General features: G+C 44.9%; 1 protein-coding gene across 6 annotated transcripts in view; it reads left to right on the top strand.

The window, feature by feature from the left end:
- BRSK1 (BR serine/threonine kinase 1) overlaps window positions 1–14,630 on the top strand; it is a 662,917-nt gene that overhangs the window by 135,887 nt on the left and 512,400 nt on the right. The gene's annotated exons all lie outside the window — the stretch shown is intronic.

The following is a 14,630-nucleotide window of genomic DNA, read 5'->3' as shown; positions in this document are numbered from 1 at the left end:
TTTGTCATACAATGGCTGTATTTTTCTACAATAAATGGTGTAACCTGTGCGGTCACTCACTTGCGAGCTGGTTTGTTTTGTTTATGTGGGATCTTTATAGGGATGTCCCCTATAGCATGCTTGCCTTATCATTTGTATGACATTCACCCCATATGTGCAGATTACTGTTGCGGCCATAACTGCCTTATACTGCAGATCGGACTTTTACAGACCTTTATCAGTAAGTGTGTAAATCATTATGCAGACTAATCTTACAAAAATCCATTTGTTTCATGTTTTCTGCGCTGGCTTTTTTTTAGATTTTGTTTAATGAGACAGAAATGTTTTATTGTCCTTGTTTCGCCTTCCAGGACTGTATAGGGTTATGCCTTACGTTTGTGTAAATTATTTATAAGCTCCTTTGCTGTATAGACGTATATATGGATTCTGCTCTAGGGAACCGCATTATACTGTAAAACAGTGTCTTGCTCTGGGGACCTGCAGTATATATAGCAGCTACTCCGCAGTACCGAGCTCATTATATTACTTTCTGATGTAATGATCAGATATATAGTGCCTTTGCCTCCAGCTATGCTGACATCTCATATTTAATATATATAATGTCTAATCATCAACACATCAGCACCTCAACAGAACACTCCCCTTTAGCCCAATGACAAGGTTTCCCATTGCACAGAGTCCACCATTCTCCAGAGGATGGAGTGGAATGGAATTACACTTTTCCTTGGTAGCAGGAAAGGAGAGAGAACCCTTTTAATGTGTGTGATTTCGGTGCTGAATAATTAGTGACCAAATAAACAATCAGCCTCTCGCACTGATATCCACCTGTTATAGAAATCCCCCCTGGGAATACCTTGCAGAGACTGTTCCGTGCAATCATTTAGTGAATTGTTGTTGATAGACAGAGGGTAGTATCTGGGAATGTCCCTGTATTTCTCATGAAAAGCTTGGGATAGGTGCAGTATGTATAGAAGTATAGTCTCTGGCTGCACTCACTTGTTAGGCAAAGATGAGACTCACTCATGTGTGCTGTGAGTGGACAGCACACATTACAACGACTAGTGGAAAAGTGTACCCACTAATGCAGCCAGATGAAGGCTGTAAAGGTCACCGCTTTCTGGTCTTAGATACAGCAATCTCTATAGGTATCTACAGTTCTCATCAGGGGTGCATTTACCAAAATATAACTGATTCAAAGAAGCACAGACTTCATTCATCATATGTCCCATCACAAACAGGTGTCTAGTGACAACCTTAGGTCACCGGAGGAAGAAGGCTCTGTGGCTGGGATTATATGAGGTCACCATACTGTACTGTTTATGCTGAAATCAGGACATGTGTAGGCCTGTAGAAAAGGTACGAAAGTCAAACATTTCCCTTCAATTTGCTGCTGGGAAGTTATTGCTTGGTGCTGTCTATGGGGACACTAATATCACTTAACTACAGAACATGATTATCACAATCACTTCAGTGCAATAAGTGTGAGATACTAATAGCAACGTCTGCAGCCTGCGCTAAGGAAAATGTCACTTTACACAAGGCTCAGTTAAGTGTTATCTAGACCTCAGGTTCTCAAACTCGGTCCTCAGGACCCCACACGGTTCATGTTTTCCAGGTCTCCCGTAGATTTTTAAAATGTGACAGTTGGTGATACACTGTGCAGCTGCTGGGTGACATGGAAAACATGACCTGTATGGAGTCCTGAGGATTGAGTTTGAGAACCACTGATCTAGACGCTACCACATAGACAAGTCATAAGGATTAGGTATATACTGTACAGCTCATATCATGCTCAGGCCTAAATTTGTATATCATTATTAGATTATCAGACACTGTGGGGGTGTTCAGTTCGGCACATTGTGCCGCCGGACATCACCTTGATGTATGGCTGTGGGTGTTACTGTCTATTACGGTGCACAATCTTCACAAATCTATAAATTAACGAAAATACTGGTCACAAATGACCTTCTCCCAGCAGCACCTGAACTAGATTTCCCAACCTGCTCCAACATTCAGTGCACATTTAACAAGGAAATATTAATATTAACATCATGTATTTTTATTTTGTTTAAAATGATATACAATTTTACATAACCCATAATACAGGATATTGCAAGAAAAGTGTATCTGATCTTTTGACCTTACAATCTAGTTTATTCCCAGAGATACAGTGAGACAAATGGGTCTATGTACTAAGCCTTGAAGAGAGATAAGGTGAACAGAGAAGTACCAACAAACCGGCTCCTAACTGTCATTTTTGAAACAGAGGGGGACATGTGCTAAGCAGTGATAAAAGTGGAGAAGTGAGCCAGTGGAGAAGTTGCCCCATGGCAACCAATCATCTGTGCTGTATACTTTTATAGTATGCAAATTATAAATGTTACGCCAATGCTGATTGGTTGCCTTGCAACTTCTCCACTGGCTCACTTCTCCACTTTTATCGCTGCTTAGTACATCTCCCCCACAGCCTGCAACATGGCAGTTGGGAGCTGACTGGTTGGTACTGGGGCCCATTGATCAACAAGTGATAAAACTCATTGTGAATGATAAAACTCATTGTGAATGATAAAACTAGTTGCTTATGATAAATAGTGATCCAGTTAATCAGCTCCCAAGTGTAATTTTTCAAACCCACGACAGGTAGGAACTGAACACATTTGCGCCATTTATCATACTCAACGAGTTTTATCATCCACAACAAGTTTTATCACTTGTTGTTAAATGAGCCCCTTTATCTTCGTCCACTTTATCTCTAAACAAGGCTTAATACATAGACTCCAAAGTCACTTGTCCAAAATGCAGATATTGAGACTAGAGATGAGCGGGTTCGGTTTCTCTGAATCCGAACCCGCCAGAACTTCATGTTTTTTTTCACGGGTCCGAGCGACTCGGATCTTCCCGCCTTGCTCGGTTAACCCGAGCGCGCCCGAACGTCATCATGACGCTGTCGGATTCTCGCGAGGCTCGGATTCTATCGCGAGACTCGGATTCTATATAAGGAGCCGCGCGTCGCCGCCATTTTCACACGTGCATTGAGATTGATAGGGAGAGGACGTGGCTGGCGTCCTCTCCGTTTAGAATTAGAATAGATTAGAGAGACACTTGATTTACTAATTTTGGGGAGCATTAGGAGTACTCAGTAGTGTACAGTGCAGAGTTTTGCTTATAGTGACCAGTGACCACCACTTTTATTTATAATCCGTTCTCTGCCTGAAAAAAGCGATACACAGCACACAGTGACTCAGTCACATACCATATCTGTGTGCACTGCTCAGGCTCAGGCCAGTGTGCTGCATCATCTATTATCTATATATAATATTATATATATCTGTCTGACTGCTCAGCTCACACAGCTTATAATTGTGGGGGAGACTGGGGAGCACTACTGCAGTGCCAGTTATAGGTTATAGCAGGAGCCAGGAGTACATAATATTATATTAAAATTAAACAGTGCACACTTTTGCTGCAGGAGTGCCACTGCCAGTGTGACTAGTGACCAGTGACCTGACCACCAGTATATAATATTAGTAGTATACTATCTCTTTATCAACCAGTCTATATTAGCAGCAGACACAGTACAGTGCGGTAGTTCACGGCTGTGGCTACCTCTGTGTCGGCACTCGGCAGCCCGTCCATAATTGTATATACCACCTAACCGTGGTTTTTTTTTCTCTCTTTATACATACATACTAGTTACGAGTATACTATCTCTTTATCAACCAGTCTATATATTAGCAGCAGACACAGTACAGTGCGGTAGTTCACGGCTGTGGCTACCTCTGTGTCGGCACTCGGCAGCCCGTCCATAATTGTATATACCACCTAACCGTGGTTTTTTTTTCTTTCTTTATACATACATACTAGTTACGAGTATACTATCTCTTTATCAACCAGTCTATATATTAGCAGCAGACACAGTACAGTGCGGTAGTTCACGGCTGTGGCTACCTCTGTGTCGGCACTCGGCAGCCCGTCCATAATTGTATATACCACCTAACCGTGGTTTTTTTTTCTTTCTTTATACATACATACTAGTTACGAGTATACTATCTCTTTATCAACCAGTCTATATATTAGCAGCAGACACAGTACAGTGCGGTAGTTCACGGCTGTGGCTACCTCTGTGTCGGCACTCGGCAGCCCGTCCATAATTGTATATACCACCTAACCGTGGTTTTTTTTTCTTTCTTTATACATACATACTAGTTACGAGTATACTATCTCTTTATCAACCAGTCTATATATTAGCAGCAGACACAGTACAGTGCGGTAGTTCACGGCTGTGGCTACCTCTGTGTCGGCACTCGGCAGCCCGTCCATAATTGTATATACCACCTAACCGTGGTTTTTTTTCTTTCTTTATACATACATACTAGTTACGAGTATACTATCTCTTTATCAACCAGTCTATATATTAGCAGCAGACACAGTACAGTGCGGTAGTTCACGGCTGTGGCTACCTCTGTGTCGGCACTCGGCAGCCCGTCCATAATTGTATATACCACCTAACCGTGGTTTTTTTTTCTTTCTTTATACATACATACTAGTTACGAGTATACTATCTCTTTATCAACCAGTCTATATATTAGCAGCAGACACAGTACAGTGCGGTAGTTCACGGCTGTGGCTACCTCTGTGTCGGCACTCGGCAGCCCGTCCATAATTGTATATACCACCTAACCGTGGTTTTTTTTTCTTTCTTTATACATACATACTAGTTACGAGTATACTATCTCTTTATCAACCAGTCTATATATTAGCAGCAGACACAGTACAGTGCGGTAGTTCACGGCTGTGGCTACCTCTGTGTCGGCACTCGGCAGCCCGTCCATAATTGTATATACCACCTAACCGTGGTTTTTTTTTCTTTCTTTATACATACATACTAGTTACGAGTATACTATCTCTTTATCAACCAGTCTATATATTAGCAGCAGACACAGTACAGTGCGGTAGTTCACGGCTGTGGCTACCTCTGTGTCGGCACTCGGCAGCCCGTCCATAATTGTATATACCACCTAACCGTGGTTTTTTTTTCTTTCTTTATACATACATACTAGTTACGAGTATACTATCTCTTTATCAACCAGTCTATATATTAGCAGCAGACACAGTACAGTGCGGTAGTTCACGGCTGTGGCTACCTCTGTGTCGGCACTCGGCAGCCCGTCCATAATTGTATATACCACCTAACCGTGGTTTTTTTTTCTTTCTTTATACATACATACTAGTTACGAGTATACTATCTCTTTATCAACCAGTCTATATATTAGCAGCAGACACAGTACAGTGCGGTAGTTCACGGCTGTGGCTACCTCTGTGTCGGCACTCGGCAGCCCGTCCATAATTGTATATACCACCTAACCGTGGTTTTTTTTTCTTTCTTTATACATACATACTAGTTACGAGTATACTATCTCTTTATCAACCAGTCTATATATTAGCAGCAGACACAGTACAGTGCGGTAGTTCACGGCTGTGGCTACCTCTGTGTCGGCACTCGGCAGCCCGTCCATAATTGTATATACCACCTAACCGTGGTTTTTTTTTCTTTCTTTATACATACATACTAGTTACGAGTATACTATCTCTTTATCAACCAGTCTATATATTAGCAGCAGACACAGTACAGTGCGGTAGTTCACGGCTGTGGCTACCTCTGTGTCGGCACTCGGCAGCCCGTCCATAATTGTATATACCACCTAACCGTGGTTTTTTTTTCTTTCTTTATACATACATACTAGTTACGAGTATACTATCTCTTTATCAACCAGTCTATATATTAGCAGCAGACACAGTACAGTGCGGTAGTTCACGGCTGTGGCTACCTCTGTGTCGGCACTCGGCAGCCCGTCCATAATTGTATATACCACCTAACCGTGGTTTTTTTTTCTTTCTTTATACATACATACTAGTTACGAGTATACTATCTCTTTATCAACCAGTCTATATATTAGCAGCAGACACAGTACAGTGCGGTAGTTCACGGCTGTGGCTACCTCTGTGTCGGCACTCGGCAGCCCGTCCATAATTGTATATACCACCTAACCGTGGTTTTTTTTTCTTTCTTTATACATACATACTAGTTACGAGTATACTATCTCTTTATCAACCAGTCTATATATTAGCAGCAGACACAGTACAGTGCGGTAGTTCACGGCTGTGGCTACCTCTGTGTCGGCACTCGGCAGCCCGTCCATAATTGTATATACCACCTAACCGTGGTTTTTTTTTCTTTCTTTATACATACATACTAGTTACGAGTATACTATCTCTTTATCAACCAGTCTATATATTAGCAGCAGACACAGTACAGTGCGGTAGTTCACGGCTGTGGCTACCTCTGTGTCGGCACTCGGCAGCCCGTCCATAATTGTATATACCACCTAACCGTGTTTTTTTTTTCTTTCTTTATACATACATACTAGTTACGAGTATACTCTCTCTTTATCAACCAGTCTATATATTAGCAGCAGACACAGTACAGTGCGGTAGTTCACGGCTGTGGCTACCTCTGTGTCGGCACTCGGCAGCCCGTCCATAATTGTATATACCACCTAACCGTGGTTTTTTTTTCTTTCTTTATACATACATACTAGTTACGAGTATACTATCTCTTTATCAACCAGTCTATATATTAGCAGCAGACACAGTACAGTGCGGTAGTTCACGGCTGTGGCTACCTCTGTGTCGGCACTCGGCAGCCCGTCCATAATTGTATATACCACCTAACCGTGGTTTTTTTTTCTTTCTTTATACATACATACTAGTTACGAGTATACTATCTCTTTATCAACCAGTCTATATATTAGCAGCAGACACAGTACAGTGCGGTAGTTCACGGCTGTGGCTACCTCTGTGTCGGCACTCGGCAGCCCGTCCATAATTGTATATACCACCTAACCGTGGTTTTTTTTTCTTTCTTTATACATACATACTAGTTACGAGTATACTATCTCTTTATCAACCAGTCTATATATTAGCAGCAGACACAGTACAGTGCGGTAGTTCACGGCTGTGGCTACCTCTGTGTCGGCACTCGGCAGCCCGTCCATAATTGTATATACCACCTAACCGTGGTTTTTTTTTCTTTCTTTATACATACATACTAGTTACGAGTATACTATCTCTTTATCAACCAGTCTATATATTAGCAGCAGACACAGTACAGTGCGGTAGTTCACGGCTGTGGCTACCTCTGTGTCGGCACTCGGCAGCCCGTCCATAATTGTATATACCACCTAACCGTGGTTTTTTTTTCTTTCTTTATACATACATACTAGTTACGAGTATACTATCTCTTTATCAACCAGTCTATATATTAGCAGCAGACACAGTACAGTGCGGTAGTTCACGGCTGTGGCTACCTCTGTGTCGGCACTCGGCAGCCCGTCCATAATTGTATATACCACCTAACCGTGGTTTTTTTTTCTTTCTTTATACATACATACTAGTTACGAGTATACTATCTCTTTATCAACCAGTCTATATATTAGCAGCAGACACAGTACAGTGCGGTAGTTCACGGCTGTGGCTACCTCTGTGTCGGCACTCGGCAGCCCGTCCATAATTGTATATACCACCTAACCGTGGTTTTTTTTTCTTTCTTTATACATACATACTAGTTACGAGTATACTATCTCTTTATCAACCAGTCTATATATTAGCAGCAGACACAGTACAGTGCGGTAGTTCACGGCTGTGGCTACCTCTGTGTCGGCACTCGGCAGCCCGTCCATAATTGTATATACCACCTAACCGTGGTTTTTTTTTCTTTCTTTATACATACATACTAGTTACGAGTATACTATCTCTTTATCAACCAGTCTATATATTAGCAGCAGACACAGTACAGTGCGGTAGTTCACGGCTGTGGCTACCTCTGTGTCGGCACTCGGCAGCCCGTCCATAATTGTATATACCACCTAACCGTGGTTTTTTTTTCTTTCTTTATACATACATACTAGTTACGAGTATACTATCTCTTTATCAACCAGTCTATATATTAGCAGCAGACACAGTACAGTGCGGTAGTTCACGGCTGTGGCTACCTCTGTGTCGGCACTCGGCAGCCCGTCCATAATTGTATATACCACCTAACCGTGGTTTTTTTTTCTTTCTTTATACATACATACTAGTTACGAGTATACTATCTCTTTATCAACCAGTCTATATATTAGCAGCAGACACAGTACAGTGCGGTAGTTCACGGCTGTGGCTACCTCTGTGTCGGCACTCGGCAGCCCGTCCATAATTGTATACTAGTATCCAATCCATCCATCTCCATTGTTTACCTGAGGTGCCTTTTAGTTGTGCCTATTAAAATATGGAGAACAAAAATGTTGAGGTTCCAAAATTAGGGAAAGATCAAGATCCACTTCCACCTCGTGCTAAAGCTGCTGCCACTAGTCATGGCCGAGACGATGAAATGCCAGCAACGTCGTCTGCCAAGGCCGATGCCCAATGGCATAGTACAGAGCATGTCAAAACCAAAACACCAAATATCAGTAAAAAAAGGACTCCAAAACCTAAAATAAAATTGTCGGAGGAGAAGCGTAAACTTGCCAATATGCCATTTACCACACGGAGTGGCAAGGAACGGCTGAGGCCCTGGCCTATGTTCATGGCTAGTGGTTCAGCTTCACATGAGGATGGAAGCACTCAGCCTCTCGCTAGAAAACTGAAAAGACTCAAGCTGGCAAAAGCACCGCAAAGAACTGTGCGTTCTTTGAAATCCCAAATCCACAAGGAGAGTCCAATTGTGTCGGTTGCGATGCCTGACCTTCCCAACACTGGACGTGAAGAGCATGCGCCTTCCACCATTTGCACGCCCCCTGCAAGTGCTGGAAGGAGCACCCGCAGTCCAGTTCCTGATAGTCAGATTGAAGATGTCAGTGTTGAAGTACACCAGGATGAGGAGGATATGGGTGTTGCTGGCGCTGGGGAGGAAATTGACCAGGAGGATTCTGATGGTGAGGTGGTTTGTTTAAGTCAGGCACCCGGGGAGACACCTGTTGTCCGTGGGAGGAATATGGCCGTTGACATGCCAGGTGAAAATACCAAAAAAATCAGCTCTTCGGTGTGGAGGTATTTCACCAGAAATGCGGACAACAGGTGTCAAGCCGTGTGTTCCCTTTGTCAAGCTGTAATAAGTAGGGGTAAGGACGTTAACCACCTCGGAACATCCTCCCTTATACGTCACCTGCAGCGCATTCATAATAAGTCAGTGACAAGTTCAAAAACTTTGGGTGACAGCGGAAGCAGTCCACTGACCAGTAAATCCCTTCCTCTTGTAACCAAGCTCACGCAAACCACCCCACCAACTCCCTCAGTGTCAATTTCCTCCTTCCCCAGGAATGCCAATAGTCCTGCAGGCCATGTCACTGGCAATTCTGACGAGTCCTCTCCTGCCTGGGATTCCTCCGATGCATCCTTGCGTGTAACGCCTACTGCTGCTGGCGCTGCTGTTGTTGCCGCTGGGAGTCGATGGTCATCCCAGAGGGGAAGTCGTAAGCCCACTTGTACTACTTCCAGTAAGCAATTGACTGTTCAACAGTCCTTTGCGAGGAAGATGAAATATCACAGCAGTCATCCTACTGCAAAGCGGATAACTGAGTCCTTGACAACTATGTTGGTGTTAGACGTGCGTCCGGTATCCGCCGTTAGTTCACAGGGAACTAGACAATTTATTGAGGCAGTGTGCCCCCGTTACCAAATACCATCTAGGTTCCACTTCTCTAGGCAGGCGATACCGAGAATGTACACGGACGTCAGAAAAAGACTCACCAGTGTCCTAAAAAATGCAGTTGTACCCAATGTCCACTTAACCACGGACATGTGGACAAGTGGAGCAGGGCAGGGTCAGGACTATATGACTGTGACAGCCCACTGGGAAGATGTATGGACTCCCGCCGCAAGAACAGCAGCGGCGGCACCAGTAGCAGCATCTCGCAAACGCCAACTCTTTCCTAGGCAGGCTACGCTTTGTATCACCGCTTTCCAGAATACGCACACAGCTGAAAACCTCTTACGGCAACTGAGGAAGATCATCGCGGAATGGCTTACCCCAATTGGACTCTCCTGTGGATTTGTGGCATCGGACAACGCCAGCAATATTGTGTGTGCATTAAATATGGGCAAATTCCAGCACGTCCCATGTTTTGCACATACCTTGAATTTGGTGGTGCAGAATTTTTTAAAAAACGACAGGGGCGTGCAAGAGATGCTGTCGGTGGCCAGAAAAATTGCGGGACACTTTCGGCGTACAGGCACCACGTACAGAAGACTGGAGCACCACCAAAAACTACTGAACCTGCCCTGCCATCATCTGAAGCAAGAAGTGGTAACGAGGTGGAATTCAACCCTCTATATGCTTCAGAGGTTGGAGGAGCAGCAAAAGGCCATTCAAGCCTATACAATTGAGCACGATATAGTAGGTGGAATGCACCTGTCTCAAGTGCAGTGGAGAATGATTTCAACGTTGTGCAAGGTTCTGATGCCCTTTGAACTTGCCACACGTGAAGTCAGTTCAGACACTGCCAGCCTGAGTCAGGTCATTCCCCTCATCAGGCTTTTGCAGAAGAAGCTGGAGGCATTGAAGGAGGAGCTAACACGGAGCGATTCCGCTAGGCATGTGGGACTTGTGGATGCAGCCCTTAATTCGCTTAACAAGGATTCACGGGTGGTCAATCTGTTGAAATCAGAGCACTACATTTTGGCCACCGTGCTCGATCCTAGATTTAAAGCCTACCTTGGATCTCTCTTTCCGGCAGACACAGGTCTGCTGGGGTTGAAAGACCTGCTGGTGACAAAATTGTCAAGTCAAGCGGAACGCGACCTGTCAACATCTCCTCCTTCACATTCTCCCGCAACTGGGGGTGCGAGGAAAAGGCTCAGAATTCCGAGCCCACCCGCTGGCGGTGATGCAGGGCAGTCTGGAGCGACTGCTGATGCTGACATCTGGTCCGGACTGAAGGACCTGACAACGATTACGGACATGTCGTCTACTGTCACTGCATATGATTCTCTCAACATTGATAGAATGGTGGAGGATTATATGAGTGACCGCATCCAAGTAGGCACGTCACACAGTCCGTACTTATACTGGCAGGAAAAAGAGGCAATTTGGAGGCCCTTGCACAAACTGGCTTTATTCTACCTAAGTTGCCCTCCCACAAGTGTGTACTCCGAAAGAGTGTTTAGTGCCGCCGCTCACCTTGTCAGCAATCGGCGTACGAGGTTACATCCAGAAAATGTGGAGAAGATGATGTTCATTAAAATGAATTATAATCAATTCCTCCGCGGAGACATTGACCAGCAGCAATTGCCTCCACAAAGTACACAGGGAGCTGAGATGGTGGATTCCAGTGGGGACGAATTGATAATCTGTGAGGAGGGGGATGTACACGGTGATATATCGGAGGGTGAAGATGAGGTGGACATCTTGCCTCTGTAGAGCCAGTTTGTGCAAGGAGAGATTAATTGCTTCTTTTTTGGGGGGGGTCCAAACCAACCCGTCATATCAGTCACAGTCGTGTGGCAGACCCTGTCACTGAAATGATGGGTTGGTTAAAGTGTGCATGTCCTGTTTTGTTTATACAACATAAGGGTGGGTGGGAGGGCCCAAGGACAATTCCATCTTGCACCTCTTTTTTCTTTTCTTTTTCTTTGCATCATGTGCTGATTGGGGAGGGTTTTTTGGAAGGGACATCCTGCGTGACACTGCAGTGCCACTCCTAGATGGGCCCGGTGTTTGTGTCGGCCACTAGGGTCGCTAATCTTACTCACACAGCTACCTCATTGCGCCTCTTTTTTTCTTTGCGTCATGTGCTGTTTGGGGAGGGTTTTTTGGAAGGGACATCCTGCGTGACACTGCAGTGCCACTCCTAGATGGGCCCGGTGTTTGTGTCGGCCACTAGGGTCGCTAATCTTACTCACACAGTCAGCTACCTCATTGCGCCTCTTTTTTTCTTTGCGTCATGTGCTGTTTGGGGAGGGTTTTTTGGAAGGGACATCCTGCGTGACACTGCAGTGCCACTCCTAGATGTGCCCGGTGTTTGTGTCGGCCACTAGGGTCGCTAATCTTACTCACACAGCTACCTCATTGCGCCTCTTTTTTTCTTTGCGTCATGTGCTGTTTGGGGAGGGTTTTTTGGAAGGGCCATCCTGCGTGACACTGCAGTGCCACTCCTAGATGGGCCCGGTGTTTGTGTCGGCCACTAGGGTCGCTAATCTTACTCACACAGCTACCTCATTGCGCCTCTTTTTTTCTTTGCGTCATGTGCTGTTTGGGGAGGGTTTTTTGGAAGGGACATCCTGCGTGACACTGCAGTGCCACTCCTAGATGGGCCCGGTGTTTGTGTCGGCCACTAGGGTCGCTAATCTTACTCACACAGTCAGCTACCTCATTGCGCCTCTTTTTTTCTTTGCGTCATGTGCTGTTTGGGGAGGGTTTTTTGGAAGGGCCATCCTGCGTGACACTGCAGTGCCACTCCTAGATGGGCCCGGTGTTTGTGTCGGCCACTAGGGTCGCTAATCTTACTCACACAGCTACCTCATTGCGCCTCTTTTTTTCTTTGCGTCATGTGCTGTTTGGGGAGGGTTTTTTGGAAGGGCCATCCTGCGTGACACTGCAGTGCCACTCCTAGATGGGCCCGGTGTTTGTGTCGGCCACTAGGGTCGCTAATCTTACTCACACAGCTACCTCATTGCGCCTCTTTTTTTCTTTGCGTCATGTGCTGTTTGGGGAGGGTTTTTTGGAAGGGCCATCCTGCGTGACACTGCAGTGCCACTCCTAGATGGGCCCGGTGTTTGTGTCGGCCACTAGGGTCGCTAATCTTAGTCACACAGCTACCTCATTGCGCCTCTTTTTTTCTTTGCGTCATGTGCTGTTTGGGGAGGGTTTTTTGGAAGGGACATCCTGCGTGACACTGCAGTGCCACTCCTAGATGGGCCCGGTGTTTGTGTCGGCCACTAGGGTCGCTAATCTTACTCACACAGCTACCTCATTGTGCCTCTTTTTTTCTTTGCGTCATGTGCTGTTTGGGGAGGGTTTTTTGGAAGGGCCATCCTGCGTGACACTGCAGTGCCACTCCTAGATGGGCCCGGTGTTTGTGTCGGCCACTAGGGTCGCTAATCTTACTCACACAGCTACCTCATTGCGCCTCTTTTTTTCTTTGCGTCATGTGCTGTTTGGGGAGGGTTTTTTGGAAGGGACATCCTGCGTGACACTGCAGTGCCACTCCTAGATGGGCCCGGTGTTTGTGTCGGCCACTAGGGTCGCTTATCTTACTCACACAGCGACCTCGGTGCAAATTTTAGGACTAAAAATAATATTGTGAGGTGTGAGGTATTCAGAATAGACTGAAAATGAGTGTAAATTATGGTTTTTGAGGTTAATAATACTTTGGGATCAAAATGACCCCCAAATTCTATGATTTAAGCTGTTTTTTAGTGTTTTTGGAAAAAAACACCCGAATCCAAAACACACCCGAATCCGACAAAAAAAATTCGGTGAGGTTTTGCCAAAACGCGTTCGAACCCAAAACACGGCCGCGGAACCGAACCCAAAACCAAAACACAAAACCCGAAAAATTTCAGGCGCTCATTTGAGACTCCATCTGGGTTTCTGGGAGAACTCAGTGTTTTTATTGCACAGAAAGTGTATTTAACCAGACGCCAGGTGTTAGCTGAGAGAGGTGGATAATGAAAACTTGTATACCTTAGCTATAGGTCTGTGAGAGGTCATCTCCTCATTTGATGAATGAAAATATCCTCTTTCATCTGTCAAATATAGACAGTACTGATTTTCTACTTAGCTCCACCTCTATTAGTGGAAGACTTGTATTGGAATCCAGGCTATCACTATATACAGTGCCTTGCTAAAGCATTCACCACCCTTTGCATTTTTCATGTTTTGTTGCCTCACAACCTGGAATTAAAATGGATTGTTTGAAGGTTTGCATCATTTCATTCACAGAACATGGCTACAACTTTGAAGATGTTTTTTTTTTTATCGTGAAGCAAACAAGAAACAGGACAAAATAACAGAAAACGTCAGCGTGCATAACTATTCACCCCCCTAAAGTCAGTACTTTGTACAGCCACCTTTTGCAGCAATTACAGCTGCAAGTCGCTTTGGATAAGTCTCTATGAGCTTGCCACATCTTGCCACTGGGATTTTTGCCCATTTCTTAAGGCAAAACTGTTACAGCTCCTTCATGTTGGATGGTTTCCGCTTGTGAACAGCAATCTTCAAGTCTGACCACAGATTCTCAATTGGATTGAGATCTGGGCTTTGACTAGGCCATTTCAACACATTTATATGTTTCCCCTTAAACCACTCGAGTGTTGCTTTAACAGTATGCTTCGGGTCATTGTCCTGCTGGAAGGCGAACCTCCGTTCCAGTCTCAAATCACAGGCAGACTGAAACAGGTTTTGCTCAAGAATATCCCTGTATTTAGAAGCATCCATCTTTACCTCGACTCGAAACAGTTTTCCAGTCCCTGCTGCTGAAAAACATCCCCACAGCATGATGCTGCCACCACCATGTTTCACTGTGGGGATGGTGTTCTTGGGGTGATGGGATGTGTTGGGTTTGCGCCAGACATAGCGTTTTCCTCGGTGGCCG

This window comes from Pseudophryne corroboree, chromosome 10, assembly GCF_028390025.1.
Source record: "Pseudophryne corroboree isolate aPseCor3 chromosome 10, aPseCor3.hap2, whole genome shotgun sequence".
Taxonomy (NCBI): Eukaryota; Metazoa; Chordata; class Amphibia; order Anura; family Myobatrachidae; genus Pseudophryne; species Pseudophryne corroboree.
This window is presented reverse-complemented; position numbering and strand designations above follow the sequence as displayed.